This window comes from Stylophora pistillata, chromosome 1 (assembly GCF_964205215.1).
Source record: "Stylophora pistillata chromosome 1, jaStyPist1.2, whole genome shotgun sequence".
Lineage (NCBI taxonomy): Eukaryota > Metazoa > Cnidaria > Anthozoa > Scleractinia > Pocilloporidae > Stylophora > Stylophora pistillata.
In genome coordinates, this window is record NC_142519.1 from 30,135,943 (window position 1) to 30,145,898 (window position 9,956).

The following is a 9,956-nucleotide window of genomic DNA, read 5'->3' on the forward strand; positions in this document are numbered from 1 at the left end:
AACGAAATGTCCAGAAAATGTCCTATAAGAGTCATTCATATCATTTTCATCCCTCCTTTTTCGGTATCTTATGCAAAAGTATGCAAAACATTATGACGTTTTGTCCGTGGAGATTTCAACTTGAAATCTAAATATTCATAAAGAAAAAGACCACGTTGTTCATGGCGGGCGTGTTTGGTGGCGTTCTTCTTGTAGACGAATTTTCACTTTTAGAGAAAACAAATCAAATCCTTAAGACATCTACAGGATTCAAGAAATGTTAACAAGCTTTGGCGACTTTCTGGTGAGTAGTTTAACGATTTTTTCCTCTGAAATATAAGTTAGAACGGTCCTGCGGTGGTTTTGTCAATCAGTCGTGTGTTTGGGAAGATGACGTTTGCTTCTCTAAGGACTTATGTTTTGTTAAAATCTTCAATTTTCTGCCAAAATTTTTTTTTTATAAATTTCCACTCGTAGAGCTTCGAAAAAATGAAGACAAACTTCTTTTCGGAACGAAAAGGGAACCCCAAGGACAACAGTGTTACACACTGATGGGTTTTCAATCCTGTATAAAAATTCGTTATTATTATTATTATTATTATTATTATTTGAATATTAATCTATTGACGTGACTTGTTCCAAACAATATGGCGGTTTTTCACAACTGATTTTCTAATTTGAGTACCTTTTAGCTTTATTATTACATCTTCCTTTGACACTTAAACACTTTTTTCTGCTATTTTTCCTTGCCTTTTAAGTATATCTACTGGTCAAGTCGTAGGAGTTTTTTTATGTTTTTGTTTGCTTGTTTATTCATAGACGAGGAAGGAAACAGCGATTTCAAAACAAGGAAAGCAAAAGGATCGAGGACGATTGATAATCACACTAAAGCACAAGTTCAAGCTGAAGGAGACGGATAAGCGGAAGTAACTTTAACTTTTAAACTTGGCAGCATTTTTGAATGAAGATTGTAAGTCCCAGAAGTCTTCAGGAGCACCCGATAAACAAAATCTAGGGCGCTTTAATCTCTAGTTCGAATATATCAATCTAAGAACTTTCTTCGAACTTTCTGTCGCTTCTTGGACTTTTGATTTGTCAACTCAGGAAAAATAACGAGGGATATGAATAGTTTTACGAATCCAATTACAATACATGGTTGGTGTCTAAAGTTTTTTTTTTTTTAAGATCTTTTTTTTTTTTTTCCGATTAGAGAAATATCATTTTATTACATATAACTTGTACTTTCTTCAGCGGGAACGTGAAAAAACTTCCAATTTTTTCAGAAGTGAAAATTCCTTTGCCTCAGTTCAATAAGAAGCTCTGGATTTTCTGTGGATTTTAGGAATTTTGATTTCTCAGGGAAAATACGGAAAGATGATTTAAAAAACTCAATTACATTTCTGATTACTTTTGAATTTGTTTCGTAATTTTTATTTGTGCTCTTAGGAATTTTGACCTCTTCAGGATAACACGGTGAAATAGATTTATCTAAAGCACAATTACGTATATATTTGCTTCTAAATTTGTTTTAACATTTGTTTTCCGATTAAAAAAGTATCGATGTATAGCTCATCTCTAGCGTTTAAATTTCTTCGAAGGATGCTTAAAAGGCCTTCAATTTTATTGGAAGCGCAAATTCTTTTTGTTGATTCCAGAAATGGCTAAATTTTTCTGTTGCCCAGCAACTTGGAATTTTGATTTGTCGGGTAGACTTAACGACACAATTTGAAGAAACACAACTATTTTTATATTTGATTCTAAATTGGTTGTAAGATACATTTTTGCAGTTCTGTTTCTATGGAATATCGTTTTGTAAGTACGATATCTGCAGTATTAGATTTCTTACGCGAAAACTGAAAACGGCCTCCGATTTCATAGGCTCCGAGAAATTTAATTTCTCTTGAAAATATAACTGCTCGGAAACTAAGAAGGCCTCTATTTTCATGGGAGTATTCTTTACCTTTACTTTCTTCAATAGAACATAACGAGGCATAACTTTGGGAATCAAATTACAATTTTTGTTTTCTTCTAAATCTATGTTGAGGTCGTGTTTATCGATTCAATATTTACTGTTCAATAGGGTCTTTAGAATTTTGCTATCTTCTTCGAAAACTAAATAGGCCTTCGATTTTGAGGAAAGCGCAATTTCGTTCTTTTCAATTACAGAAATTCAATATTTTTAGGGTTTATTTTTTATACTCAAGAAATATCGTTTTGCAACATATTCTTATTGTTTGGATTTATTCGACTAATCAAATGGGGCCTCTGATTTAAAACGAAGCTCGATTTCGTTTATTCAATTTGTAGAAATTTAATTTTTTGTTGCTCCTCGCCGATGAAGTAAAGTTTTTCAGGTAAACATTATAACGAGAGATATAATGTTTACGTACGTGCCCGGTGTTGTGGTCTATCTTTGTGTAGTGTCTAATCAAGGGTGAATTGGGAAGGGAAGGTGAGATCAATACATAGACTGAAGTGGCTGCATATTGCGCCTGATGAATTCTGACGTCCGATCTCACCTTAACTGATTGTAAAGCGCGACTGATTATCTATATAGTAGTTTGCGCTATATAAATGTTGAATTATTATTATATTAATTAATTATAATTCAAAGATATGCAATTGCATGTATAACTGCTTGGCATTTACGTTTCAAAGTTGATTTTTTCTTATTGTAGGGATGTAGTTTATTAACAACTGCAATGCAAGTTTTCTTCAGTGAAAAATTTAAAGGCCTCTAAATTGATAGGCTCTTAGGAATTTTATTCCTACCTAAATTCACGACTCCTACACACCGATAGAAAGCTGTCTGTCACCACAACTTACAGTTTAGTTCCGCTGAATGTAAATACAAATTTCTTCCGGAAAACGTTGCGAAAGGTTATTTCAAAAGAGTACAATTACACTGGTGTTCATCTTTATTTTTGTAATTAAGGCCTTTTTTCATACCCTTCGAGTAGTATCGTTTCAAACAGATCTAAGATTTTATGAGATATTTTTTAGGGAAATCGATAAGGCTTCAAATCTTATAGGAATCGAAAATACATTTGTCTTAATTCAAGTATCTTTTGTCAGGAAAACAGAACGAATTGTAATTTTAAAAAGAATCACATTGTAAGTCGCCTCTAGTTTTTTTTTCAAGTCTTGTTTTTCTCCATTCAAAAGGAATCGTTTTTTTTTTAAATTATCTCCGTAGCTAGGTTTTGGATTTCTTCTGCGAAAACTGAAAAGGCCTTCGATTTTTAAGGAAGCGTGATTTCGTTTGAATCAATTTTCATAATTTCAAGTCTTTTTTCGATTCAAACAGTAGCTCAGTTTTTCTTCTTACTTTATCTGTTGCTCTTTGCATATGAGTCATGATTTATTCAGGCAGACATTAAAAGGAGAGATGATTTAAAGAAGCACGTTCATTTGATATATACTTGTAAATTAGTTTCAAGGTTATGTTGCAACATATCTTTGGAGTTAAGATTTCTTCTGGAAAACATTACAAGAGATAACTTGAAAAAAGAAAACACAAATAGATTCAATAATTTTACTTTTACCTATGTTCCTACCACTCAAGGAGAATCGTCTCATAACATATCTCCTGTATTAAGATTTTTTTCAACGAAAAGTAAGAAGGGAGCAAAGATTATTTCAAGATAAATTTTCAGAACGTAAAATCATATTGTTTGGTGCTATTAAATGACTTAAAATTTCAATGAAAATATTGCTTGCAAATATATTATGAATCAAGCGGGCCATTTTGTGCGTACCTAAGCTGGAACTTTGTTAGCTTTGTTGTCATTTTTTTAATTCTTTTTTTCGAATACCTTTTCCGAGTGTTCCTGATAAGTAATCTAACTAATGTGGAGAGCTTTAAGTCGCACTGCAATTCCAAACGGAAAATTTCTAGTAGTTTTCTGAAGTGTTTTCCGAGATAAGTCCAGTTGATAAAATGTTTTGTAAAGTAGTCTATCCGTAAATGTCATGGAATGATCAAACAATGATCTGTAGCCTAGACCAGAAGCGAAAAAAACAAAAAAACAATTTTAAGGGGATACAAAGATATTTGGGAAATTCTACCACGAATAGGAAAAAAATTCGGTTGTTCTCAAAGTAATTGCAGTGCTTAAAGCAGCTTCACTAAATTAAAGTTTTTTTGGCAAAGCTTTCTTAGGATTAAATTGTTTACAGTCATTTTTTTGTTCGATATTCTAAATTTGATATCTTCTTAAAAAACCAAACTCAATTTTTTGTGAAAATTTTGTCTATCAAGTCCTATCAAAAATTTTCAATTATTTTCCCGCCAAAAAACTTAAATACTGGCGCTTAAAATACGCATGCGCCGTTTTTTTAGTTTAATTTGCTCTATAAGTATTGGCTGTTCAAAATGCTCCAATTTTCCCGCCAAAAAACTTAGAAAAATACGGGCGCCCAAAATACGCATGCGCCGTATTTTTTTAAACATTTTTCCAGGTGAATTTTATTACCAATAAAAGTTACTTGTATATTTTTTTCTAATACAGACTCATAAAAGTATTCAGTTCTTTGTTGTCTTTATTGTGTCTCTGATAAAGCAATTCAATATACAACAATCGTTTTTCTTTTAAGTAAAAAGGTGTCAAACAATTTTTCGTCTATATACCAAGACTTTTGGCGGGAAAATTTGGACCAATTTGCACAGAGTTTACCCTAGCAATATTTTTGGCAAAAATCGAACAGAACTATTTTTGAAATTTAGCAGCATCTCTTACAGAAACTGAGTAGAATTTTTAATTTTTCTGGCCCTGCAAAGATTTTTGCCAATTGCCCGTTCAATCCTCCTTTTCTGCAAGTTTCTGGTACGAGATGCTGCAAAAATACAAGTTTAACTACTACATACTTTAAACATGGCAGATTTTGAAATGAAAATGTTTTGTGTCCAAAAATTTTCAAATTGGTTTCAGTTTTCCCGAGATCTTTTTTGTTAAGTTGACAAATACATTGGATAATTTATGTGCCGAAACAGTTTATTGTGTCTTGTGTTGTAAAAAAAAATACAACCTGCCATGTTATTAGACGTATAAAATCCAGAGTATATGCTACAAAGACAAGTTAAGAAACAGTGCAAAAACATCTTGTGTTACCGAATCAATTGGATTAAAATTTTTCCCCAAAAATTAAGTTCCGTTTTCTTTATGAAAATCTTAAGGACATTCTTCGAAATGGTATTATGAAAATGAAAGCAATATTTACTCTCTTCCAACTTTTTTTCATAAAAAGAATTTGCACAACAATCTCCGCACGTGAAGTAAATATGTAGATTTTTCGTGATGTCTTGGTGCTGGCTAAGACTTGCGTTGTTTCAATACATGAGCAATAAGTTCAATTTTCCTTTCGACGTAAGTATTTCGAGTAATTAATGGACAACTATTTTTAGGAAAAGAATTTAAAAGAATTTTTTGTAATTTTCGCTGTGAACTTTCGTCAAATTTCACAATGAAAATATATTCATCTTAAACGTTGCACGAGAACTAAATATGTAAATTTTTCCTTAACACCTGATGTCGGTTTTGTTTTTGAAATTATTTCATTTCAATTTTCGTTTTTTCCAGGAATGACAGACAATTGAAGAGAATTAAAATCTTCACTGTTCCTCAAAAGAACTTTCATAAAAAAAAAAATTGCCACGTGAAATAAATATGTAAATGACCGACGTTCGTTTTGAATTTCGAAATTCTTAATTTGAATATTTGCTTTGAGAGATATTCACATTAAAAATGCACTGTTTTTCTTTTCTTATATAACAATAACTACTGGTATTAGCTAGATATAAAAGTAATGTCTGGTCTTGAAGAATCATTGGTCCTCGCTATACAAGTCTCGCACAGTTTCAGTGCCTGATCAGCTATGACGTAAGATGTTTTTATAACATAACCAAAGTAAAGCGCGCGCTCTGATTGGTCAATTTTGCGTCCCCCATTTTCCCATGGGTGTTCGCTGCTGACGTGAGCAAATGCAAAGACTATTTTTCCGCGCGCGCTTGTTTTTTCTGGTCGCGTAAGATTTGTTAAATAAAAGGGAACTCTTTAGCTACAATGTATCAATGTTATGTTATAAAACAAATGGTAAACACCACAGCGTACACTATCGAGTTATGGATGCACTTGGGAGGTTTGCTAAGCACTCAAGAAGCTAGAGTCGCTCTCGGCTATCGCCTCGAGCGACTCTTACGCTTCTTTCGTGCTTAGCAACCTCCCGCGTGCATCCATAACTCAATAGTGTACGCTGTGGTGTTTACCATTTGTTGATTATAACATAACCAAAGTAAAGCGCGCGCTCTGATTGGTCAATTTAGCGTCCCCTATTTTCCCATGGGTGTACGCTGTTAACGTGAGCAAATGCAAAGACTATTTTTCCGCGCGCTTGTTTATTCCGGTCACGCAAGATTTGTTATATTTAAAGTAAACAAAAAAAAAAAAAAAACTGCCATGTGCTTGTTTCGACTTAATTTCAGAAGACTACTCATATTTAATCTAATAGTGAGAGGAATCAGGAAGAATATTGAAAATTGCGATTTTTTTTGCCTTTATGTCGTAGTCAAGTTTTGTTGAATGAGAGAAATTTTCAAACGTTTCCGACAGTTATTCTTTTCTGTATGTCCTATTTTAGGTCAGTTATCCTGTTACGTCATCTGTCGTAACGGTAGGGTAGTACATTGTCAATTGTTAGTGCATTTGCACATCGGAAAGTCTTAGTGGCTGTACCGAACAGCTTAGTCAGTTGAAGAGTCCTTTATTGCGAGCGAGTAGCATGGTTGCTGCGTGTTACGTTTCTTTTTTTTTATTTATTTATTTTTTTACAAGTATTGTTTTGCTTATATCAACAGTAACACATCCTTTGTCGTTTGTTAGTATGGCAAATGCCCTCGTTGTCTTTTATTTCTCCCAGTGCTTGTTGTTTGTCTCGAGTCAAGTAACTGTTGTATGACGAAGCTAAGTGTAGACCTGTATAGAATGAAAGCAAGTCGACTTCTGCTGTTAACCTTCATTGGTTCGAGATAAGTCTGTCTACGTCACGGCGTCACAGTCATCGACGGTAAACTGGTTTTAGTCTAAATTATGGAGTAAGAGGAGATATTCCGGCTCAAGGTATAGTCGCGTCAGTTTTTAAGTCGTTTCTGCGTAAGTTTATTTGATAATTTTAATTTTCTTAGACCTTTGGGTAATTTAAACATAAAGAAGATTTTTCAAAAGTTTTACGAACGTTTCCGAAAATTCGTAGATACAAGTAAAATTAATTAAGTCAGAAAAACTTTGGAAACTCTCTTTAAACCAGACATTACTTAAAGCTGCTTAGGAAATCGCTCTCAATAATCTTTCAGGTGGCACTGAAATATTTAACAAACACAAAGAAGTGATAACAAGGTTTTATTTTACCTGTTTACTTCGTGTGTAGTGAAATTAGGTCTCCACTCTGTTCTGAAGAGGGCTGTGGTTCGCCGGTATCTTGTCCCGAATGGGAATACTTGTATTTTACGTCACAGGCAAACTTAAAACGAAACGTTTGATTCTAGAAAAGTTTTCAGTGCCACCTAAGACAATTACTGCTGACCTACAACACTGAGCGATCGCATCAAAATCTTTACACCGACAGATTGTCAATGGAAGAAAAGAGAAGTGAATTTATGCACAACTTCATTGTAAATATGTGACTTAGCTTTATGGATTCTGTGCCAAATAAAGTATCTATCTATCTTTAGCGACGAAATCCATGTCCGTCAAATTCAAACAAAAGGACCCAAATGGTGTTGTCAAGCTGATATGTTCTGTTTGTTGATGCTGCTCAACTTTTGAATTCCAACTATTTTGTTCCAAATAAAAGCCGAGAAAATTATTGCGAATGCTAAAACAACTGTACATTGAAATTGCAATGTGACACAGAGGTCGCTCAGTGTTATTTCCATCAAATTAAGCTTTAAATCTTATCTTTAGATGTACTATTCCCTTGTGCTTGTCAAGTTTTCCAGTTTGTCTTCTTTGTAGATATCTCCTTGAGTTTTCATCTTTTCTTCTCTTTCTTCTGTAAACAAAACAATTGAAAGCAGTTTTAGAAACATGATGATATGTGGGCACAGAACTATGCATTACAATGGCGGTCCGTTCAATCAATCATGCTCTAATAAAGACCTGCTTGCAGAATTAGAATGAAGATTAACTTGTATTTTCCATCTTTCCTTCTTGCATTAGAGACCTTATTTATTGAATTTGTAGCACAAGCAAGCAAAAAAAAAAAAAAAAAAAAAACCATGGAAATGCTCTTAATTGAGCTTTACGAAGGTGCTATGGAAAATTTTGAAACAACACGACAGATAGACTGGCAAACGTGCCGCGTGCTCTCTGAAGCTATCTCTGTTATGGCTTCTTATTGCCTATTTTCTGGGATATATTTTCTTGAGTATAGGGAAACAAAATACTAACCATTTTTATTGTCCATCTGAAGGATAAATACTCAAAAAAGCATCGGCTTTCCTCTTCCCTTTCCAAGTACGTCTTCACTCGAACACGAAATGTTTAAACTGAGAAAATTTTACAAGCCATGAATATCGATTACAAGGCTGCAACCAATCACTGGACAATGCGTCGCATAGTTTTGCTGGCAAACATGGCAAAATACCTTATTGCGTCATTTAAGTTTGGACAATGTTTATTAATGAGTCAAATAGTGACGGCTCTGCGTTCTAAAACAGCTTGCACAGATAAAAATTGAACTTTGTAGCGTCTGCTGTCATTCGTTTGAACACCAAAATGAAAATAAACTACTTTTGCTCATGACAACTTCTTTTTTTAAAATTTTTTTCCACAGTGTTGATTTAGTTGAGAGAATTAAAGGCAAATAAGAGTACACCTGCTGTAAACGTCTTGCTTAAAATCATGCTAGTGAAAATGTTTGTGGGAAGGGATGCCGAGAAATGGGGACGCAAAAGGATCCTCTCCTACCAGAAAGAAATACCAATTTACTTCTTTTATGAAGTCTTTTTCAAAGACAAAATTCATGCCAAACTACCCGTCAATATATGGCTCTCACCCAATGCATCGGATCGAGGCTACCCATGATGCAGACGGCTTGCAACAAAGGAGGGGTGGGGCCGGGCTCCCTTTTTCCTCCTTCTTTTCCCTAGGTAATAAAACTTGTTCGATGAAACCAGATCGGTTTTAACATTCCCGGGAACGATTACGTAGTTACTGTCTATGGCTTCCTTGTAAACATTAAGCGAAAGGAAGGGGGAGGGGGAGGAGGGGATTCTGTCTATGAGTAACTTCGATGAGGCATGCCAAGGATATATTAAGCTGGTTACAGCTTATTTTGTTGTCTAACTAATCTGGAATCATAAGTGCAGTGTATCCTGGTGTAAGAGAATTCAGGAACTCTTTCCTTCCTCGTCTGCAGCTTTTGATATTGAATTTTTTTCATTACTTTTATTTCTTATGTAAATTTTACGAAATCAGTAGCTCTATGTTTACAGGAACAAAGGAGACACTACCATTTGCATCGGCTTCAGACCTTGCATATGCGAGGCCGGCTTCGTGGCAGGCTGTTGGCAGTAGCGACCGATTGTTTTTTCGCAGGTATTGAATCGAGCTGAAATCGCTATCAGAGAAAGGAAACACGTAATTTCTATTACACCTCTTTTATTGTAAGACTTGCGGGAACAGGTCTCTGAGGAAATTAAAGTGTCGATCGGCTATCGGCTGACTTTCGGCCGTTCATCGGCTGATTGTTGGTATCCCGTCGGTAATGTGTCAATATAGGGCAGCTGTTCTTTGATCCAGTAAACATTCTAAAGTCTTCTTAAACCAAGAAATATTTTGAGACAGGTAAATTTTAAACAGATCAAGTTTATTAGTAATATGCAATCTTGTTGTTGAAGGAATTTTGGTTTCAGACGAGTAATAAAAAAAAACCCTGAGAACTATGAAGGGAAGTGGGGGTCCGAACCTCTCAAACCCAGT

At 34.4% G+C, this 9,956-nt stretch overlaps 1 long non-coding RNA gene across 1 annotated transcript; it reads left to right on the forward strand.

Annotated features, from left to right (window-relative positions):
• LOC148742037 (uncharacterized) lies at positions 1-1,147 on the forward strand. Its single transcript, XR_015988585.1, has 2 exons — positions 1-283; positions 799-1,147. It is a non-coding gene; the product is annotated as an uncharacterized LOC148742037 (long non-coding RNA).
• Positions 1,148-9,956: the final 8,809 nt, after the last annotated feature.